The sequence below is a fragment of the Nomascus leucogenys genome, chromosome 6, assembly GCF_006542625.1.
Source record: "Nomascus leucogenys isolate Asia chromosome 6, Asia_NLE_v1, whole genome shotgun sequence".
NCBI lineage: Eukaryota > Metazoa > Chordata > Mammalia > Primates > Hylobatidae > Nomascus > Nomascus leucogenys.
The window spans coordinates 20,659,881-20,683,743 of record NC_044386.1 but is presented as its reverse complement, the minus strand read 5'-3'; the positions used below and the strand labels follow the sequence as shown (position 1 = coordinate 20,683,743).

The 23,863-nt window shown below is 35.1% G+C and overlaps 1 protein-coding gene and 1 long non-coding RNA gene across 2 annotated transcripts in view; one reads left to right on the top strand and one right to left on the bottom strand.

Moving 5' to 3' along the window:
* Positions 1–23,863, top strand: part of CDH12 (cadherin 12) — a 466,101-nt gene that overhangs the window by 60,139 nt on the left and 382,099 nt on the right. The gene's annotated exons all lie outside the window — the stretch shown is intronic.
* LOC100590056 lies at positions 774–10,973 on the bottom strand. Its single transcript, XR_001114540.2, has 4 exons — positions 10,742–10,973; positions 9,174–10,471; positions 1,332–1,469; positions 774–949 (listed from the first exon to the last, which is right to left on the bottom strand). It is a non-coding gene; the product is annotated as an uncharacterized LOC100590056 (long non-coding RNA).

Genomic DNA, 23,863 nt, shown 5'->3' with positions numbered 1-23,863 from the left:
AATCAGCACACCTTCTAAGCCAGCATTTGCAATTTATAAAGAATTTTAGGTAATTCATCTGCACATTGAAGTTTAATTTGGAAATATAGATTGGTACAGCCACTGTGGAAAACAGTATGGAGGTTTCTTAAAAAAAAAAAAAGAAAAGAAAAAGAAGAAAAGAAAAGAACTATCATATGACCCAGCACTTTCTCTTCTGGGTATATATATCCAAAGAAAAATAAATCACCACCCTGTAAAAATATCTGTGCTCCAATGTTCACTGGAGCATCGTCCTCAATAGCTCAGGTACAGAAACAACTGAAGCATCCATCAAGAAGTGGATGGGTAAATAAATTGTGGCATATGTACACAATAGAACACTATTAAACCTTAAAAAAGGACATGAACCTAGGGGTTTGCACGTGGGTGAACCTAGAGGACGTTACGTTAAGTGAAATAAGCTAGGAACAGAGAGACAAATGCCACAAGATCTCACTCTTGAAAGCTGATATCCTAGAAACAGAGAGAGGAGAATGGTGGTTTCCAAGGGTAGGGATATTTTGAGGAGTGAGTAGGGTGAGGAGACGTTTGTCCAAGGATACAAAATTTCAATTATATAGGAGGAATACTTCAAGAGATCTGTTTTACAACATGGTGACTATAGTTAGTAATATATTGTATTCTTGGAAAATGTTGAGAGTGGATATTAACTGTTCTCACCACAAAAGTAACTATGTGAGACAATACCTATGTTAATTAGCAGGATATAGTCATTCCAGAATGTATACATATTTCAAAATTTCATGTTGTACGTGGTAAATACATAAAATTTTATCTGCCAATTTTTAACAATTGAACACATGTAATCATTATCCTAAGAATTCCAGAAAGGTGAATATGAATTTTTTGTTTGATGATACAGCCTCAGGCAGATCATTTCATCTGTCTTCCTGACAGTTTCACACTTCTATAAAACAGAGATAAATTACCATTTTTTAAAAAGAATTTAATTATGCCTAATGTTCAGCATATTGTCTGCCACAACATAATTAATAAATAATAAGTAGTTTTAGTTTTTTTTGTCGTTGTTGTTGTCATTGTTGTTTTTTAATGATGAAGGTAAACCCAGGAGGGTGGGGGTTTTAAAACTTCTTAGTTTTTCCTTCTCTCTGGAGCCCAGCAGTGGCTTCATGAGACCAAGTGTCTAATTTGAGGATCCAGTCTCCTGGTAGTACAGATGGGCTATAGAGGAATTCCAGAACGAAATGGGAAAGACTCAGCAGGCCCACAGCTCCGTGAGCTGTTATCATGAAATAGCAGCTTGGAGCTGGAGTTAGCTATGTGCTTACCTTTCCCTCTGAGAACGGAACTGCACTGATAACATGAAATCGTACCATTTCTCAACATGTGATAGTGGTCTCTTTACATTCTCAAAGCCTTGAGTCATAACTATCTGTTTTCAAAAGTTGACATTATCAGATCAGTTACTGTGAAAACCAGAAACGTTTTATTTTCGTCTTTTTATGTGAGTAAAAGATACAATAAAATCTTAGTAATTAAATATATTGACTTAACTGTTTTCACTTATACTCCTTTAAAAAGCTATTTTTTTTAAAGCCCGAATCATTGCTTCTCTGTATATTTAATCTTCAGTCTTGGAATTGCTTCTGAGGGGAAAATTACTTTTAAAATAATTTTCTTTGCAGTTAGGAAAATGAGGACCTATAGTCCTAACATGCTCTTAATTTGGGAATTACTTGTTTCACTGCTCAGAGAACAAAATTATTGGCAGTGGAAAAATAGCACACAAAACAAAGAGTTAACCCCTATGGTGATTTAATCTCTTGAGAAAGGATTTCAGCCTGGTACAAAAACTGATAAGATATTTATCTACAAGTCATAGAATGGCTTATCAACTTGATCCTTTGATTGTTTATAAATACTATCATAAGCCTATTCAGTTCTAAGCTGGTATTTCCCAAAGTGAGTTCCTTCACTTAATAATGCCTCCTTCTTACAGCTTATTACACTTTTTTAATAGTTAGTCCCAGGAATTTACATTTATTCTAATTTCATCAGTTTAAAGGCAGTAAAGTGTTCATGAACACAGTTTTAGTATCAGGCTGCATGTATTTGCATCCAGAATCTACCACTCGAAGGCTGTGTGACCTTGGACAAGCCATTAACCTCCCTGTGCCTTGGTTTCCACATGAGTAAAATGGGTGTGGATAGACTCATGGCATGTAGAAGAATTAAATGGATTAATTAATGTAAGGCACTGATGTACAAAAAGTGCTTAAAACACCTTAAGGATTTATGTAAGCTGCTAAATCTCATTTCTTAACTAAACAATTCTTTTTATCCCCTCAGCTAGGCCAAGACTACTCCGTGAGGTTGTGCAATGTGTGTGCTACACAGTAGTGCCTTGTGGAGGGAGCCGGAGAGTCTAAAATTCCTTCTCTGCCACCATCACCAAGCCATGTGCTCTTAAGCTTGACCTATTAAGAACTGGTCTGTTTTTCTGATTTGTCCACCTAGAGGGGATATCTTTTTTTCTAACCAAGGTACTAGTAAAGGTATACCATATTAGAATATCTAAGCACAGCTCTATCTGCCCCAGTGCTTATGACTGATAAGATTTGGGGCATTACCTATTAACAAAAACATCTGATTCCATTTCTTTTGGCCACCCCAGATCTAGGAGCAATCTCACTTTTTCTGTTCTTAGGTATTTGTAAAGCTACAGTTTTATCTGATAGCCAAATATTCAGCATAGCTATACATAAATTCTTATGTTTCATATATATATGTGTGTGTGTGTGTTCTATATATATACATATGTTCTATATATACATAATCTTTTCTCTATATATATACATATATAATTACATTTGCTGTTCATTGCTAGTTTTTGAGTACTGAATGAATAGTAGGCTGCAAAACCATAAAGATATTATATTATGCACTTGACTTTGAGGGCTTTGCATTCTTTTCAAAAGGCAGGTACAGTACATTTAAAATAGTGAAACAAATTAGACATTTAATATGTAGCAAATATTAACTCACTTTGTGAATAATTAATGATAATTGTCATATTAAAAAGTGTTAGCAGACAAGGAAGCCAAACGTTTCACAAAAGAATGGAAAGGGAAAAACCAAAAATTTTATAGAGAATATTCATACCTGAGTGGATGTCAATATAAATATAATATATAATTAAAGCTATTTCCAAGGTTTTAAATCAAAGATCATTGGAACCATGTACTAATGTGTATGTACTTGAATGAAATACTTATTGAATAAATTCATTTATGAGTGAACTATTTTATATTATTATTATTTTTTGAAATGGAGTCTCGCTTTGTCACCTGGGCTGGAGTGCAGTCACGTGATCTTGGCTCATTGCAACCTCCGCCTCCCAGGCTCAAGCAATTCTCTGCCTCAGCCTCCTGAGTAGCTGGAATTACAGGCACCTGCCCCCATGCCTGGCTAATTTTTGTATTTTTAGCAGAGACGGGGTTTGACCATCTTGGCCAGGCTGGTCTTGAACTCATGACCTTGTGATCCACCCGGGCGTGGTGGCTCAGGCCTATAATCCCAACACTTTGGGAGGCCAAGGCAAGTGAAATATTTTAAACATGAGGCAAAGTTTTTCTGTTCACTTATTACTGACTTGAAGTCTGTTGAGGTTGGAGATTAGATCATTCATGTAGGATGTACGGAGACTCTACTGAAACTCAGGTGAGATCTTTCTAGAGGTTCAGGAAGCAGAAGAAACAGAATAGAACTAGTCAGGGAAAGCATTGCTTATTCTGCACTAACTGAGTACTTATACAATATGGGAGATTTTCTTAAAATTCTTGCTAAGGATGGCTTGAGATTGGGTCTAGAAAAACATATAGGACAACTCAAGTAAAATAAATTGAAGCATTATGGTTGAGACCATGGCAGGCCTTTAAAAGAAAGTCACCCAGTAAAGTAGTAGGATGTAGTTTAGTGCTGTATAATGTATAATTGAGCATGCAATTTGGAATTAGACATTTTAGTGGGTAGACTTGTGTCCCTCAAGAATATATGTTCACATTCTAATCCTTGGTACTTACGAATGTGACCCTTTTTAGAAATAGGGTCTTTTGAGATGTAATCAAGTTAAAATGAAGTCCTACTCAGTTAAGGTGGGACCTAAATCCAATGATTAGTATCTTTTATTTATTTATTTTTTGAGACGGAGTCTTGCTTTTCACCCAGGCTGGAGTGCAGTGACACGATCTCAGCTCACTGCAACCTCTACCTCCTGGGTTCAAGCCATTCTCCTGCCTCAGCCTCCCCAGTAGCTGGGATTACAGGTGCGCACCACCATGCTCAGCTAATTTTTGTATTTTTAGTGAGACGGGGTTTCACCATGTTGGCCAGGTTGGTCTTGAACTCCTGACCTTGTGTTCCACATGCCTCGGCCTCCCAAAGTGCTGGGATTACAGGCATGAGCCACCATGCCCAGCCAGTGGTTAGTATCTTTAAAAGAGAAAGGAGAGGGGTATTTGAATACAAAGATGCAGGGGAGTTATACAAGAAAGAAGGCCATTCAATGACAGAGTTGGAGACTGGATTGATGCAACTAATCAAGAAATCAAGGAATGCCACAGAGGGACAGGAACCACCAGAAGCTAGGAAAGAGAAATAGGACAGGTTTTTCCTAAGACGCTCCAGAAGGAACCAACTCTTCTGCTTTCTGACTTCTGGCCTGAACTGTGAGAAAACAGATTTCTGGCCTTCTGAACTGTAAAAAAAAATCAATTTCTGTTATTTTAAGATGCCAAGGTTGTGCAAATTTGCTATGGCAGCCTTAGAAAATTAATATAGATATCTTCAAATGCATTCCTACCTCTGCTGTGTGATACTAGTTCCTTCTCAAAATCTTCATTGCTCATTTAATTAAAATAAACTAAAATCCATGATAACTTAGTGAAGGAATGTGGACAGTAGCCACATATAATACACAACTCAGAAAACTGTGAGGATTACGTGAGACAATGTAGACAAAGTACTTAGAGTGATTCTGGAAATGCAGTAAATACTTAATAAATGGTAGCTTTTAGTTTTAGAGGTAGCAGTCGGGACATATGGATGAGACTCAGAGGTGTATGAAGTTGGCATAGAAAGAACAAACAAGCATCAAAATCCCCATTACAGGAAAAAAGTCTTTAAGTACTTAATAGATTTGTAGGTGGTCATGAAGAAAAGGGGCACTGTACAGGAAAACAGTCCTAAAGTAGCTGGTATACTGCTTAGGAAATCAAAGATCAGAAAAATAACATGATTTGTGTACTTTAGGATGGAAACCACTGGTGTGAGATAGTAAGGATGGAAAAGCAAAAATCAGCCAACTCTGAGGTTGTGCACAGATGTCCTGACCACTACCAGATGAATACGATATCTGATAACGATACAGTTTGGCTGTGTCCCCACCCAAATCTCATCTCGAATTGTAGCTCCCATAATTCCCCATCTTGTGGGAGGGAACTGGTGGGAGATAATTGAATTATGTGGGCAGTTTTCCCCATACTGTTCTTGTGGTAGTGAATAAGTTTCAGGAGATCTGATGATTTTATAAGAGGTTTCCCCTTTCTCTTGACTCTCATTCCCTTTGCCTGCCACCATGTAAGATGTGCCTTTTGCCTTCCGCCATGATTGTGAGGCCTCCCCAGCCACGTGGAACTATGAGTCCATTAACCACTTTCTTTTTTTTTTTTTTTAAGATAAATTACCCAGTCTCAGGTATGACTTTATCAGCAGCATGAAAATGGACTAATACAGATACTTTTCAAAAAGATTAGGGATTAATTAATTACCAATACCTACTCTTGGAGATAATATTTTCTTTTTTCTTGATAGGGAAAATCCATTGGATTCCAACTGTTCTTTATAGAAAAAAGGTGATTTCTGTCAACTCCACTTAATTAAGAGTTTACCTTGGATTTTAATGTTGGGAGCAGGCAGAGAAAAAAAGAACGAACATCCTCCAAAGGGAACCAGAATGCATTATAAACTGAGTAAAAAGTCAGAGACAAATGCCCAATGTGATCCTTGAGATAAAAACGAAAATGGCCATTGTTCATCAAATGGCATTAGTTCACTAAGAAAATGGTCCTGGAAATTAATTTTGCTAAAAGGTCTTTAATGAAAGCAAAGTAAGTACAGAATGAGAATAACAAAGAGTCGGAGAATAAGATATTAATTGTCACAGTAGATAAATTTTTGGAAATCTAACTGGATGAACAAAGTTAAATTTCTGTAAGAACATCAGGAAGTAGTATCACAAAGATGTGTCTGTATATACATTTATAATACATGTCCATTTGCAATAAACAATATGTCTGAAGCTTCCTGAAGGTTATGGCTAAGCTGATCCTATTTCATGTGGTCTTGTCTTGTTTAGCAGGTGGAAATAGACAATACATAGTTATTCAGGAGGCTGTTGTTATCATATGATACAAAGTAAAGTTGATATGACTGTTTAGATGGAACAATCACAGCATGGCTTACTTTAAGAGAAAGCCCAAGCTTCCTGAGTTTAGTATATGATTTATTTTTTCTTCATCTATATTAAGCAATAGTAAAAGTAAGCCTTGATAGGGGGACACTTCCAATGTTTTACATTTTAGTTGAATTAAAAGATATCTCCTTTTCAAAAAAATAAGACCTATAAATGATTTGTTTTCTAGGTAACTAGTGTACAATGTCCCTTCCCTCTGTCTGGTAGCTAAAGGTCTACAGTTATGAGAAAAATGGAATAACATATGGGATAGAGGCCATAAAATATTTTAAACACATTCTTGTTACCAAGTTATTTTTTCTATCTTCTATTTTTAAATTATACAAGATATTTATTCATGTTGTGTTAACAACTTTGTTATTTATTCAGTCTGTTGTTAAATGGTATGAACATTTGAAAATTTAATCCTGATTGATACAAGGAGGAACATAAAAATATCTATAACAAAAATGTTTTCATGACCCCATTATTAAAAGATTAACCTTTTTTAAGGCCATGTTATGGGAACTTTTACTTGAGTGCTTACTATCAGGTGTTTTAGATGTATTTCATTTATATTATTGCAAGGATTAAAATTAAATATACCGTATATGGGAGAATTTGTATTATGATGGCCACTAAGAGTATTTAAAAGCGTTGTAAGTTGTCACACACCTCATTAACTAATATTGATTAGAATTTTGGAGTTAGAAATGTTGCTCGTTTTGCAGGTCATTACAATTAAGTGCTTGCAGCCACCAGAATCATATTTTGGTAAAGTGTATATTGCATAACCCAGGCACATTTTCATGCTAGAAAAATGTTTAAATGATATGCATTGTTTTGTATGATGGAAAGATAGGCAATCATTATGTATCTATTGCAAGGCACTGAATTGGAATATATTCAGATTGAATTTCTGAGCTGTGTTGTGCTTCAGAAATTTCTATATTCTCATCTCAATACTTAGACCTTCTCTTTCGCAACTCATCTGTGAAGATACTAATTCACTCCTTCATCAGTGCTCTATTTTGTACCTTCGGTGTCTCTACTGTGTGTCTGTCTTGAAACTATTGATTCAACAAAGTACATTCTGCCACAGTTTATACCATTTTGGAGATGAAATACTTAACTGAATCTTCTCCTGTTCATTTAGCCACTGCCCACCATTAACCTTGCTTTCTTCCTTTCTCTTTACCCATATTTCTACCTAAATGGGTTAAAAAAATTGATATATTGTGTGTTTATTCTTTGGAAGAGTTAACAATTAAGATTGTAGACAAAAGCATCACAATGGGAAAAACTGCCTTAGATTTTTACTTGTGGAGAGTCAGTATGAATTTGTCAAGGACCTATCAGGGTCAACTTGGCAACCTAGCTCACCATCACTTTTGTGATATTTCAGTAAATAATTAAGAATCTCTTTCATGAACAAGCTGACAAATGTACTGGAAAGAACAAAGGCTTCATAAAAAGGTATCATGTGATAGAATCCTAGATCCCCCTCATTGCTAGCAGCTGTACGGACTTTGATAAATATTGATAGTTTTATATATTGTACATGCACACATACACAGATACACATAAACAATTAGTTTCACATAATTGCATATATGTGATTTTATCACAAATGGCCATAGCTATTTTCTCACACAATGCAACTGTCTTGACGTAGAGTTGAAGAAAACTGGATTCAAGTTTCTATGTTCCCAGAATCTCCCACCTTTTCCAAAAAGCAATTTAATTTCTGAAAACCTTAGCGTCTTCCTCTGCAAAATAATGAGAAATGCTTGTGCTTGAGTCCAACTCTAGGATTGTAGTCCCCTTTTTATAATATAAGCAAGTTCCTCCATCTGGGCATTCAGTTATATTCTACAACATTGCCATAATCTGATATGACTCTAGGGAATATATATACTCTATTTAACCAGATAGTAATTTAAAATTTTACAACATGTATATTTCATGTAATATTAATAACAGTAATTTAAATTAATATTCAATACATACCATTTGAATTCTTATAAGGTAATATTTGTTTTTAATTTTTTATTTTACTTTGTAATAAGCTCAAAATTATTACATCAAAATGTGGAAAGATTGCCATTTTTGGTTTATAACAAGATGGTAAGAAATGCTTATAAAATTCTTATCAGTTAATCTAAGCAGGTAGAAGTCCAGTGTTAAACTTGGATATACGAAAGATGCCGCCACATAATGAATAAAACACACTGCACATTTTTATCCCAATTTTCTTTTACTTTTAGTGCAAAATCTTAATTAAAATTTTGACTATGAGGCATTGACCAAAAGGCCAAAAATAATCAAAAGAGTTCAAATCTATGTGTCTTTATTGTACTTGAAGACAAAATTGTAACTAACACTGTTATGATTAGTAATACATTAATTAAAATGGTTTAACCTGGCAGTAATATAAATCAATGATCCTTTTCAAGTATTAGTTGGATAAAATTAACATTAACTCAATTCTGCTTATTTCCTGGAAGTACTTTAAACTTTAACCAATAGATATGATTTTTAAAATTTACTGTTTTTCAAATCTTAGAAGCTAATTATATTTCTTAACAGTTAGTGGATAAATTAAGAAAAGAACAACTTATATTTCTAGGGAAAATTATTTTCTAAAATTTGCAGTTACTTGAGTAGATAAAAGGACTGAATTTCAGAGATCACAATCACAGATTTATGTTTTGGTAGAAGTGGTCTGAGAATACTGGTAAAAATATACAGATGTTAGAGTATAACAGAATGAATAATCAGTAGGCCAATAAACATTCTGAGAACCTGCAATTTACTGGTTGACTGCACTCTCCTTGACAAAGGTCTTTTTTTTTTTTTAAGTGACAGTATGACTTGTCATTTATTTCAATGAAAATTTAAATGTTTCTTACAAATCCTCTGAAAAGTGAAACTGATATTTTTACAAACGGAAGTATATGCAAACAGTCACAATATGCATTAGGACACTGACACTATTTCTTACATACCAGGTAGTTCTTCGATTCTGGAGAACATCTCTTATCTGAAAGTTTTTTTTTCTTCTACTATAAATTTGTATCTAACTTATTTTTAAAGAGTCAAAAACAGGGCAGAGCATTTTTGAATTGATAAACAAGAATATAGGCCAGGCTCAGTGGTGCACGCCTGTAATCTCAGCACTTTGGGAAGCCGAGGCAGGTGGATCACGAGGTAAGGAGTTCAAGACCAACCTGACCAAGATAGTGAAACCTTGCCTATACAAAAAATGCAAAACCTAGCTAGGCATGGTGGTGGGCACCTGTAATCCCAGCTACTCAGGAGGCTGAGGCAGGGAATTGCTTGAACCCGGGAGGCGGAGGTTTCAGTGAGCCGAGATCATGCCATTGCACTCCAGCCTGGGCAACAGAGCAAGACTCCATCTCAAAAAAAAAAATAATAATATTATACATTTGTTTTATAGTTCCACTCCAAATACGATAGCTAAAAGACAAACCAACCTTCTCTTTACAGAACACAGGCTCCAAACATAAATTTTTGTCTTATATGCTTTAGGTTTATGTATATATAAAACCATTCACCAAAGACATGCTTAATTTTTGAGAGATTAAGGTGTAAATTATGATGCCTTATTTTGGGCTAGAGTGTATGTAAGGTTAGTATGTTAAGCATTGTTCAAAAATACTAGTAAGTCATAATTATGCAGAATTTTCACAAAGTTTAATGCACAGAAAAAGCCTATCATTTTGGTTACTGATCTATCTTAATGCTACTTTCTTTTAAAACAGACATTTAACATAATACCCAAGTTATAGTAACATTATGGGCTTCTCCTCCCATTGGCAATTAAATGCTTTTCTTTTCTTCTGAAAAAATGATATGGACCAATGGGTCCATATTAAAAAAAGAATCAGACTTGCCAACAAGATCGGTAGACTCTTCCCAGCATACATCTGAGTGCTGAAGGAAGAAGAAAGTTTAAATTGTTTAAAGGACTATAATTATCACACAAAATTCATTAAGAAAAAAAAAGAATGGATCTAGTATGACTAATTCTGTGTAAACCAAAATGATAAGAGCTAATTAAACGCTTTTTAATCCCACATTTTTGGCAGGTGTAAGTGAGCCATGGTCTTATTTGATTTTGTTATGATTGCATCCAAATTTGCTTAAACTCAGAGTTCTGTTTAATGGTAGGATGTAAGAATTGAATTTTGAAAAACTACTCACTGTCAAAATCTCTCCTACCTGTAGGAAATTGAGCTGAGTTTTCTTCATCCCCAGTTTCTCTCTTTTGTTGTGTTGATTCAGTATCCTGAACCCCATTCTCAGCTGGAAAAGCTACAGATCCTTCTAGTGCAAGATAAGGTTTTATAACCAGATTCAGTGACAGACCATGATTTAAGAAATTATGTTTTTCCTTTGGTTTTTGTGACAGCATAATCCCATTGTTCTACTACCCTAGCAGTTCCTCCCTAGACAATGAGGCCAATACCCCTTCCTCTACTTCATATAGGCTTTCTTGTTTTACTCTATACTGTAATCCTGAATGCTTTCATGCATCTCATGGATTTCACTATCATCTCTACTTTGGTAAGTCCCAAAATGATATCTTCTGTTTATATTCAACTTTAGAATGCCAGACCTGTCATCTCTAGTTGCCTATCTCAGAGACACCTTAAATTCAACCTGTTCAAAAATCATCTTGTGCCTTAACCCAGATTCACTGCTTCTCCAATGTTCCCTGTTCCAGTTTATGGCAACGCCATCCTCAGTTTCTCATTCCAAAAGCCAAAGAGTAATGTGTAAGTAATAGATTCTGGAATCAAACCACCCTATGGCCGTACAACTTTGGGCAAGTTATTTATTAACCCTTTGATTTACTTTCCTCATCTATGATGTTTGAGTAATGATAGCACCTACTTCTTATGGTTATTGTGCAAATTAAATGTACTAATACATGTGAGAAACTTAATGATTAGTACCTAGCAAGTGCATTATGAGTGTTAACTATTGCTTTTCCTCTTATATTTTTTAACTTTTATCTTCTTTGCCTCAGACCCACTATCAGTGAATCGCTAAATTCTCCTATTTCTAACTCCAAAATATTTTTCAATTCTATTCTGTTTGTTTTCACCATCTTGGCCAAGTCCACCATCATCTTCTAATTGCAGATCTACTCATATTGCTGCCTTGCTTATGGCTTCACAGTATTCTCATGGAAAAAACCCCAAAAGATTCAGTAATATAAAATCCTTGCTGGCCAGCCTGGCTTTAGAATACTTCTTCTTTCAGAATGTGTGTCCACCACCTCCTCCTCTCTAAGGCTTTTACTCCACACACCTTCCAGTCTCACTAAAGAACTAAGGACGCTCTTCTCTCCTAATGAAGTTGTGTTTACTTCTCAGGTCTCAACTTACATACAAATTTTTTCAGAGAATTTCCTGAAACACTCACCTCTCTCACCAGACTAACTTGCTCCAACTACTCACATAGATAGTATACCATTTATCGTTCTAATTAAGTAATAATGTGTAGCTTCTTTATTCACATCTGTCTTAAAGGTAGGGACAGTGAGAGAGAATCATGCCATTCAAATAGAAGTTTTATTCTCAGCATCCAGCACATCAATTCACCATAGTAGAAGCTCAGTGAGTATCTGTCCAATTAATGAATAAATGTCGAGCACTGTATCCTACCCTTATGGATACCATAGTTTAGTAAGGAAGCAGAGAGTTGGCAAAAACAAATGTGGGAAGTATGACAATGGATACATTAAAAAGTGCCTTGTTGTCCACTAGGAGGAAAGGTTTTAATTTAATCTGAGTTGAGAAAGAAGGCCTACATAAGGAAGCTTTGTGATTTCACGCTGAGGATAACAGTGAGCAGAAGTTGGCTCTGTGAAGGACCCGAAATGAGAGGAGGACAGACTGAGAGAAGATCACCTTCAAACTCTCTGAAGCAGACGGTGTAGTCTGTGTAGCACTAGAATGCAGATGTCCACTTCACATGGTGGTGTGAGTTTGCACAGGGCCATTTCCTTGGTGACCTGTGTGTCCTAAATCCAAGGGGACTCTCCCAGAACATTCTGTTGTGATAAAGATTCTTGGGATTTTCTGATTCCTGAGATGGGAAGAACTTAGTTCATGTAATGGCAAGTTGGGGGCTCAGGATATGATTCAATTTTAATAAAACAGTAACAGCAATAAAGAAATGTGTCAATATTTGCTGTAAGTTTATAGACTAAAATTCTTAGTTTATACATATGCAGCCACAAACACACACACATACACATGCACAGAGGCAGTTGTGAAAAAACACATACAAATATACAGGATTGGATGAATGCGAAGGGAAACTTACTTCTCTTTTTACTTTATACACTTGTAAATGTACACATTTCTCTCTTGTTTGAAATTATTGTGTGGCATTCTTTTGGCATTACTTATGTAATCAAAACTCTCAAAAGCAAAGTAAAAATTAAGTAGAAATACATGTCAAATTTAGCCAATAGCTTGTCTAGTATCTCTGACTTAAGTTGACTTTATGGTATGAAAAATGTGCCTTTTTTTAGCTGAGAAATCATCACACTTAGGTATGCCTTGGAGAAAGGTAATATGGGACAATAGCACTCTGCAAAAATTATGATGAGCTATTGTTTGTATAATTTTTAATCACTCATATTTAAGACTTGATTTTCTATGCTGATACTAAAGTGGGATTTCTCTGCTTCAAGCCATCTAAATTAGCTATGCAAAGGGGTGAAAGTTCTGGGGATTTGTTTGGCAACACGTTTCTGAAAGGCCGTTTGGTGCAGCTGCCTTCCATTTGTTTCATCAAGAGACTAAGCTAAACTAAAGTAGTTCTTCATGATGAACTGGCAGGAAAGTGCCAAGATAGTTTTATTGCTTAGCAACTTGGCAGGAGGAAATGTTAAAATATTACAATCTCTCATATCTATGAACTGAGACAGGCTTTCAACTGATGGCTCTCCAGCTCGAACGTGATTAAGATGCAGCCACATGGCCCTGGCTTATATTTTGAGCTGATAGGAGGAAGATAGGGAAGTTGGATGCTTTTAAATGTATAAATAGTAATTTCTCAGAAAACATTTGCTGATTTGAGCCAAATGCTAATCTGAGGAATTAAGCTGTCTCCGTTGTGATGTTGATAAGTACTGCAACCCTTATTGATCAATGGGATTTCCTTTGCATTTCAGAAGGGAAGGATACGTCCATTGAGAAATTGTATGCCAAGTAAGATCCTGAGATAAACAACTTTATAGAAGAGAAAAACTGACAGTTTACCATACATTTTTGGAATTTAAAGAGTTGTTGTGGTGTGTTTTCTTTTTGTGCAAATTATGGAATAGATGAAAGTGACAGAGTGATGACACCAGCTAAATGGAAGCATAATGTAGACAGTTATTGCAGATGCCTTACCACACAGCTCTGCCAGCGCACATGCTTCCTGCAAACCTCCTGCAATTTAAACCCGTGGGCTCCTTCAACCAATGATGCTAATTTGCCAATGGAGCAATGGCTTTCTTCTCTAAACACTCACCTACAAAGGAGTATATATTAGCCAATAATGTATGTGCTCAGTAAAAACTGGCAATATAACACACACATTTTAAATATAAAGACCACTTTCATCACTATATTAAATCATAGGGATTGAATTAATAAATCACAGTGTAAATAACTCTCCAGAATTATTACTATTATTTTTAATAAAGAAAGGTAATATTTGGGGAAAAATTATATGGTACTAATTTTTCCAAAACATCAAATTATTGGTAGAAAAGTTAGAAGAGTGCCTTGTTCCCTGTTTTGTCTTAAAGGATTTCGGTTCATAATTGAATTTATATTAAGCATGAACAACAGTTTGCAATTGACATTGTTTCATTCAAAGCTAGTATTTTCATGTACATAGATAAATCCAACATATATATATGTATATATGTACACATATATATTCAATTATATATATATAATTATACATATATAATTGAAACTGAATAAGATAAAATGTGTCATGTCCAAAATTAGAGGGAAATTTGACAGCAAAACAAAAGATTAAAATCTTTGTCTCTATGATGTTAAAATTAAGATCTTGCAGATTTGACTCAAGATCTATTTGATCTTATTCGTATTCAAACATGCATCTGATGTGTTAAAATTAACATAATTTAAAAAATTCTTCCATCAAATTCAAGAGGAATTCATTTAAATAACCTTTTGATAAATATAAAAGGAAGACATTCATTTTGTTTCTCTCCCCAACTTTATAAAATATCAATTATTATGGCCACTTTGGGGGCAAATTTTAAGAAAGAAAAGCAGCTAAAAATTTCAGTGACATTGAAAAAGACATTTAAGTGATACCTACTTGCGTGTTCTAAATTGGTTTTAAGTATAGTTTTTTTTTTTTTTTTTTTTTTTTTTGAGACGGAGTCTCACTCTGTCGCCCAGGCTGGAGTGCAGTCGCGCAATCTCGGCTCACTGCAAGCTCCGTCTCCCGGGTTCGCGCCATTCTCCTGCCTCAGCCTCTCCGAGTAGCTGGGACTACAGGCGCCCGCCACCACGCCCGGCTAATTTTTTTGTATTTTTAGTAGAGACGGGATTTCACTGTGGTCTCAATCTCCTGACCTCTTGATCCGCCCGCCTCAGCCTCCCAAAGTGCTGGGATTACAAGCGTGAGCCACCGCACCCGGCCTTAAGTATAGTTTTAATCTTTCTATATTTTATATTATAAAATAAATATAATTCTTTCGTATTTCTAACACTTTCATATTGCAAATGAGGTACATAGGCCATTTTATTGATGAACAACTTTCAGAACCTAAATCTTTACATTTGCTGAGCCGGGCTGCAACACTAAAATACATTATTTGAATTGTGCAAGAAAACAATAAAAGACCATGAGTACTAATTTTTAGTATTGCAAGTCAGGGAAGATTAACTTGAATTTAAATAACAAATAAAAGTTACCACAAAGGGAGCAAGCTTTTAAACTGTGAAATAGTTCTAGCTCTACAGTAGAAATCTTGTGGTTTTCATATGAAAATTTTTTTCATCAACATATCTTTTTCTATTTTTGAATTCAAAATGTAAAAGTAAATTATACCTCGAAGATCATGTTTTTCTTATTCTTTGTTTCAACAAATTGCTGATATCTTTCAAAACTGTCATTTTCTGAAATGAGCAGTAGTGTACACAGAGAAATAAAAGAGGTTATCCAGAGAAACTGCAGGTGCTTCTCCAGCCTAACCTTAATGACGGTTTATTGCTGGTCCATGGGGCCCAGTTTTGTTTAAGCAATTATCAGACTGCTTTATTTATGGCGCCCATGTGCCTGTTTTTGGCAATGGGGTCGCAATAAGTTATCAAAATAACGTTAATATTACAAGAATAGGCTACTTTAAAAATAGGTGGGACCAATTACAATTGAAGGAGAATAGTTAGATGAAGATTTAAATTATGCCAATTGCTCCTGGGAAATTGATGGGATGGATCAAGAGGATCTTCCCTGACTTCTAATACATATATGTGCAGGGTTATTTCTCACAATTAAAATCAGAAATGTTAAAGGGGAACTTACAATAAAAGAGAAAGCCAATTAATATAGTCATCATTAATCACTGAGAAAGACACAGTAGTGTACTTAGTAAATGTCCTAAAGCAGCATCCAGAGAGAGAGAGACTATCAATCCCAAAAGACTCAAAAAATCTTTAGGGAGATGTAGAATTATGTCAATATTTTGCATATTATAACTATAAGACAAAGCTGGGAAGGCCTGTTCTGATATAACTTGCATGCACAGTCACACACCTGGGACCTTGTAGAATTTACTACTAAAACGTGAATGGCAATTAATGTACAAAATATGAAAAACAAAGTTCAAACAATATGTGTTTGCTGTCAAGATTACTTCTGAGAAAATTTGTAAGGCAAGTTTTGAGTTGTAAGAGGCTCTTAGAAATAGAAACTGTGCTTTGTAAATCATACTATAAGGCCAGATTAAAGAATTTCATAGAGATATTCACACTTAAGACTAACAAATGCTTCGATTTTAGAATAATTCATGAATTTGCTCTTTTCTTCATGATGTCAGCTCATGTTTGATTATTTGCTACTGATCATTTCATCTTCCCTTGCTTACAATTCCAGAATCATTGTATTTATTTATTTAATTATTTATTCATTCATTTATTCTGCTTGGTCAAAGTTTCAGGTCTTAAATGATATAGGCTTCATCACAATAGCAGATTTCTTCCCGCTTTTGTTTATGTCTGTCTGATTATGGTATCAGCATTATTTTTTCTTTCCAACTGTAGAGCTACAATACTCAGGTAAAGTGGGTCCCTGGGATTTAAAACTCAAAATAATTGAATAATATGACACCACAGTGGTAGAAACATGCTTCTACTAATATGAATAAAACAGAATCACAGGGTAAGTGCACGTATTAGACTTCTGTATGTGGTTGATTATAATGTATATATAATTGAGGATTGACCAAAGCATGGGTACAATTAGGCATACAAGTTCTTCTTTATAATGGTATTTTTAGTGCCAAATATAGGCCTCCAAAAGGTTCTTGGTGGGTATACTTATTGTGAGATGACATGATTTGTCTTTGATGCACACTACCCCATGTTAGAATGAGCTGTTTCATTTGGGGACACAACACAGATAACCGCTCATCTGCTCTCATTTGTAAGAGCTTCTGTGAAGTAAAATTGAGAGTTGTGTTTTTTTCCAGCAAGTTCAATTATTTCGGGTGACCTCACTCCACATGGAACTCTTCCCCCAGATGTCCATGTTGTCCATTATGACAACTCCTACCTTCCAAAATGTTTGTTGACTTCTTACCCTCTGGTTGAGCCTGCATTTGCCTCCTCTCCTTCCGGCACACCTACCCTCTTAATTTCTTTTTTCCTGCGCTACTTCTCTTATTTTTCATCACATATTTCTTTCATATCTGCAATATAACTTACCTACCCATTATACTTATGACTTATTTGCTACTTTCTTCTTCAGGGTTAGATTTTTCTGTTTAGTTTATTCTTGAATTCCAAAGTGTTTGGGAAAAGAACTAGACCATAATAGGTACTGTGAAAGCTGATCATTTGAATTGGGTCATTCTCGTCATACCCAATGAAAACAGAGTCAAGAGGGCCGGGGCAAAAAGCACTCAGGACACAAAACATTGCTCTCCCCAAATGTAATTCACTGTAAGTCTGGCTGCTGAAACTGCCTGCTGTAACCTGACAACTGTTTTATCTAATAGTTGCCAAACCAACCTGCTACAAATCTAAGACTTACTTTACCCACTGTCAGTCACCAGTTAGATGTTCCAGCTTCCCATAACCTTACCAATGCTAATGAACTTTCTCAAAGAGCAGTAATTAATATTTCTTTTTTTAGTAAAACCTCCAGCCTTCTCTTCATTCTTCAGACATTCTGAAGACCACTCGGTCTGAATATATGCCCTGATTTGTGAATTATTTATTTCTAAACTAAATGTTAAATTTAGAGATTCCTCTTTACATTTCTATTTTGACTTCAACAGTCCTCATTAATATTTCCTGAATAAATGAATAAAAATATCAGAATTAATGTGCGTTTTGAAAAATCTCTTATGAAATATGAGAGAAAAATCTGTTATACGCTTAGATCCTTAACTTGATCAGTATTCACCTTGAAATATGCTTTTATCTTATGTAGTCTGGTTTTAAAATGTTAAGGAAAAAATACGCTTAAAAATGGACCTAGTCATTTTTACTCAGCTGTACCACATCATTTGAAAAACAAAAACACTCTAAGGTGGTTTTGTTCCTTTGTTTTTGTTTGGTTTGATTTTCTTTCCTTCTTTTTTTTTTTCCTTATGTGTTCAGCCTCTTTAATGTGAATAACTGCTCTTAGTTAAACAGTCTCACAGCATCCACTTACAGTCTCCGAGTTGCCTTCACATTCTTTGTAAAAATAAAAGCTCAGTTAAAGACACCACTTTCTTTTATGGTGCAATTTGTTTGCTCTTACACTGGTTCACTCTCTTTGCCATTTGATTTCCTCAATTGAGCAATTTATGACAGATTTTTAAGGTCTACTGTCCATTACAAAGAGCAGGTTTTAAAAACTCCATCATCATCATAAGCTTAATGAGGAAATGGCAGGAAGCTCAGCAGCTTGGTGGGGGAAGTGTGTGGAGGTTTGACTCTGACAGCCAACTTGCTGTTGCTGTAATTAATAATGAAGTGTTAAGTCTCTTGCTTTTTATGTGGAGACAGGGAAAATGACAGTGATTATGGAGGGAAATAAATTTACATTGTAGCTTTATAAACCATCCATAGCTTTAGGAGCTCAATATATACAAAATTACTGTTAAGATGACAGTTCCCCAAGAAAGTAGTTACAAAAATATTTAAAGCTCTGGGCTGAAGAATCAGGACATTGTAAGAATGGAGAGTAAGAAAAGACACTTTCTTGTATCCTGTCCCTCCTTTCCTGCTGCTCAATTTCTTTCTACTCAGCTGTTTATAAAAAGATGAAAGATATAGCTAACTTGTCTCCCTGTGTGAATCTATTCAATGTCACCACCCACGCACTTTCCAACAGTGACAAAAGTTGCTATCACATTCCTCTTCTCAACTCACCTAATGGATCCCCCAACTACACCCCACCCCCTATCCTGGAAAATATTCTATTAAGAAGTAGAAGAACTGTGGGATTATCTGAATGAGACCTGCCAGTGAAGTCCATGTCACTGACTATTAAGTCATGTTTACCACAAGCTAATAGCCCATAGCTCAAGCGGAACTCTCACCATCTCTAGCCTTGTCCTTCTTCCAAATCAGTGCATGTAGACATGTGCTATCTTTGCCCATTAGAAGGATGGGTAGAACTCTTCATCTTCCATTCATGGAATCTGAAGATGGTACAAGGTCATGATGGTCACGCCAGCTTGATAAACTGGTGGAAAATTAAGTGCAGACTCTTATAATGAAACAAAATATTTTCTGAAGTGAAGCATCTTGGATAATGTTTTCTGTAATTCTTCTCCCATTTGCTTATTTATTCCTTCTTGTTTTCCCTGTGCAAACTGCATCATTGTTAATATGGCTACCTGATAAGTGGTTGTTCCTCATCTTCAACCGTTATCCCATTTCAAATCTATCTAAAAGCCTTACTTGTGGACAAGAATAATCAAAAAAAAGTGAAATTAACTAGTTAGATAACTACTGTAACTATCTTTTATGCTGAATTAAAATAACATGATTAAGTGAAGACTAGCATACTTTAACTGTTCACTTCACCATCAACAAGGGTATAAGTTTAATTATGTATATGTACACGTAATTATGTATAGATGTATAGAATACAAAAAAATTTAACCATTTTACTTATCCACATGAAATTGATTCTTTTACATGCAGGATGACTTGTAAATACATTTATAATAGAGAAATTGCAATGGTTCTGACAATTAGATTTTTGTATTATTATTTTATTTAGAACTTACTGGTAAAAATTTCATGAGGTAGAGACTAAAAACTAGATTAAAATTTGTAACTGAAAAATTTGTCATTTGGGTTGAATTACAAATACGAGTCTAAGTTTTATCTTCAGTGCCTCAGAAAGGCTGAATTAAATCCTTTTTAACTAGTTTCTAAAATTTCAGAAGTGCTACAATTTTCTCACAGACTTCTGAACTGGATTTAGGGCAGATGGATGGATATGAGAATTCACTAATGATCATTCTCGAGTATCTGACTACAACATATTCTCAAAGACAAACTTGCCAAGTTAAATGATCAAGGGTATGCTATGAAATTCTTTTGAAGACCCAGATACCTTCTAGTTATAAGATACTAGTTAAAATAAGCACCTCTAGAAATATTAAATAACAAAATCAATTTTACTCATTTCTTATAGAAGGAAAATTAAGAATGTTTCCATGAATCTGAAAAACAATTTTATGTATTATCAATCTTTAATTCTTTATGTTAAATTTCTGCTTATGTGTCTGAGATGATCGCCAAAGTATTCAAAAAAAAAATCAAGTGTATCAATTAAAAGAAATATTTGGAAAAAATCAATTTTGGAATGTAGAAATGAAAAAAAACATGTTTGATCAAAACTGAAGCCTCCGTGCAAAACACGAGCATGGCAACGTGAGGCAGTGGCTCCTTGGAATTTGTTCAGTTAGTGGTGGCTGGAAGGAATCCTGGGCCCGAGTTGCATAGACAAGTTGGATGAAAAGCATATGTAGCTTAAAACCCTGAGACTCCCTCACTCCTTCAATGGTCTCTCTTTTTGAAAGTATTTGAGGAAAAATAAATGTACTTGGATTAGGCCCTACCTTTTGGTTTTACTTGTATTTGACTACAGGTATGAACCCCACCTAGCGATTTTCCTTTCCTGACCTGGTAAGAGCCTGGAAATTAACTGTTCGTTGTCTAAACAACTACTCCCCGTTTCCCCCTCCTGTTGTTCTTAAGGAGTTTATTTCTTCCTCTCCTAGTCATGCACAATGCCTCTTGCACAAGGCTGCTGTGTTCTTGGGGAAAATAAAACTACGCATTCCCAAACAGCAACATCTTAAAATTGTGGATGCTTAATATAAACGTGGCAAGTATCTAATGGAAAAAGACAAATAATGTAAACACAACAGCAAACTCACTTCATGGATTTGCCCTAGTTCCTAGCAAGGGCTCCCTGTCTGCAGGTCTATTCCAAACTCTCTGTGCTCTCAATCACTTCAGAAAATTTTATTTTTTTCCTCCATAAGACTCCCCTCCTCATTTCCTCCTCCTAACTAAACTGGTATATCCCTCAAGCAGGTGCTTCCACTCAACAGTGGAAGGAGGCTATAGCACTTCCAATTAAGGCCTTTCATCTATGTATCTATGTTTATCTATGCCTGTATCTATTATCTATCTAATTAGAAGTAGAGACAGAGAGGGAGGTGAGGAGATTGAAATAGTAGTATAAAAAAAGAAGTTCCCAAAGGCACAATATCCTATAAAGACTTTGCAGGCCCTCCATGGAGATACACGTTTTAAATTTTTATAAGGAAGAGCTTAGGTTCTCCTTTCCATAGCTTTTTGCCTCCTAATCATGCCCACTGCTGTGTAAGAAAAAGGGGGCACATTACAGTGCCTTTCAAAACAACCCAGCTCTCCTTGGTTAGTAGATCTGAGGTTGCAGTATTTCTTTACCTTGGGCCAGATTAAATATTTGGGCAGGACTCTACCAACCAAACATTTCTGTAAATTGAGAGGGAGCTATAGATGAATGTATCCTTAGGTTGATAATCTAGAATACTTCCAGTCATTAGCAGAAAAAAAATACACTAAAAAGTTTTGCAACTGAATTGCTATGACATTGCGCAACCTGAGAGAAAAGACATCAATATCGCTTCAACAAAAAGGACAAAATACATGAGCATTAAACAAAAAAATTGCATTCAGTAAAACTAAAGATTTATACAGACGGGAAGTAGAATACTGACACCAATAGCTAAAATCAATCTATCTTATCCCAGCAACTATGGAGCCAAGTTGGGTTAGGACTATAGTCAGAGATAAACAATTAAGTCTGCAGAGCCTAACTACGTAACTAATTGGTGAAGATGCATTTTGTAAGCTGTGACAGTTGGGTCTAATTAATTGAAAAGTATATTTCATCTACAAGTGGTAGCCAATGCCGAATTCCAGATGTTTGATTTCCTAGTTTTCTCAGAGATAGTGATTTTTAAAATGTTTATATAGAAGCTGACAGTTAGACATATCTATACATAGAGTCGTACATGAATGTTCATAGCAGCTTTAATATTAGCCCCAAACTGGAAAAACCCCAAATTTCCCTCAAAGTTATAATGGATAAAATGGATAAATTCAATGAACATTATTCCTAAAATGAAATACACTAAGCAATAATAAGGAGCTAACCACTGATGTACTCAGTAAGAACAAATTTCAAAAAACAAGATGCTGAGATAAAGAAGACAGAAACAAAATAATGCACACATACGATGTCACTTATACAAAATTTAGAAAAGATATATCCTGTACATAATGACAGAACCTCCGTTAGTGGTTGCCTGTGATCAGGGATTGAGATGGTGAGGGCATGTGAGAACTTTTTGTATATGATGGAAATGTGCTGTGTCTTAATTGTGGAGATGGTTAGCAGGGGATATACAATTGCCAATATGCATCAAACTGTCTAATTTAATATACATTTTATTGTATATGATAAATTGATTTTCCAAAAATCATATACACTAACTCAAACTTCCTATAGCTGAACACATTTTATATTAGGTGTTTATCTTATATTTAGAGATGATGTCTAGTAAGCCTCAGAGATGTCCAGTGGGATCTGGGATTTGAACCCACATCTATTTCAATTTCTCCTCTCATTCCTTTTTTACACTTAGCTTTTCTTTTAAGATGCCCACATTTTCCCTATGACTAAAAAATGAAAATAAACAGAACCTTTATTTTTAAGCTCTTATCCTACTTTGCTTCTTCTGTGCAAATATTTTAAAATCATAGTTGACATTTATTCCTTCTACTTCCATACCTCATCCATCTCTTGCATTCTAATGTCCATCACCCCCTTACTGAAACAGAGAAAAAAGTCACGATCATCCAGCACTGCCAGTGATTCTCAGCTTTTTAAGTAATTGACTTCGTGTGCTTCTTCAGAACACTTTCTCCTCTTAAGATCTCTGGTTCCCTTTTATGTCTCCCACTGCCTTTCCATAATCTTTTTGTCTGACTCTTTAAACTCCTCCCTTTTTCCTTCTTTCCCATGGTCTTTTCAAATATATCTAAACTAATGCTTTCTGCATACTTATTTTGAGTCTTTTTGTGAGGTCTAGTCCAACTGGCAAAATATGGTATCTCAATTTCCTACCATAAACTCATCATATCTCAAATTTAAATTTCTCATCTTTCTTAATGCAAAACACCTTGAACCTCAATTTAAACTTCATCATATTCTTCAACTTCTTCTCCCTTTGTTTTATTACACAGCTTATTTTGGCAAAATCTTAGGATTTTTTAATGTGTTTTTCATGTGCATCACCTCTCCATATCTTTACAATTGTCCTGGCAAAAGTTTATATTGATAATTTGTCTTAGTGATTATAATTATGCCCTACTTTTGCTTTCTGTAATTCATCCTACACACTGTTGCTGAGTAATAATACCACTAAATCACAGCTCAGAATATATATTTTATTGCCTGCTGGTTTTCTATGTCTATGAGAAAATTTATTTCGAATGAAACAAAAATGATTAAACACGCAAAGCTGGAGCACTGAAAAGCACCAGG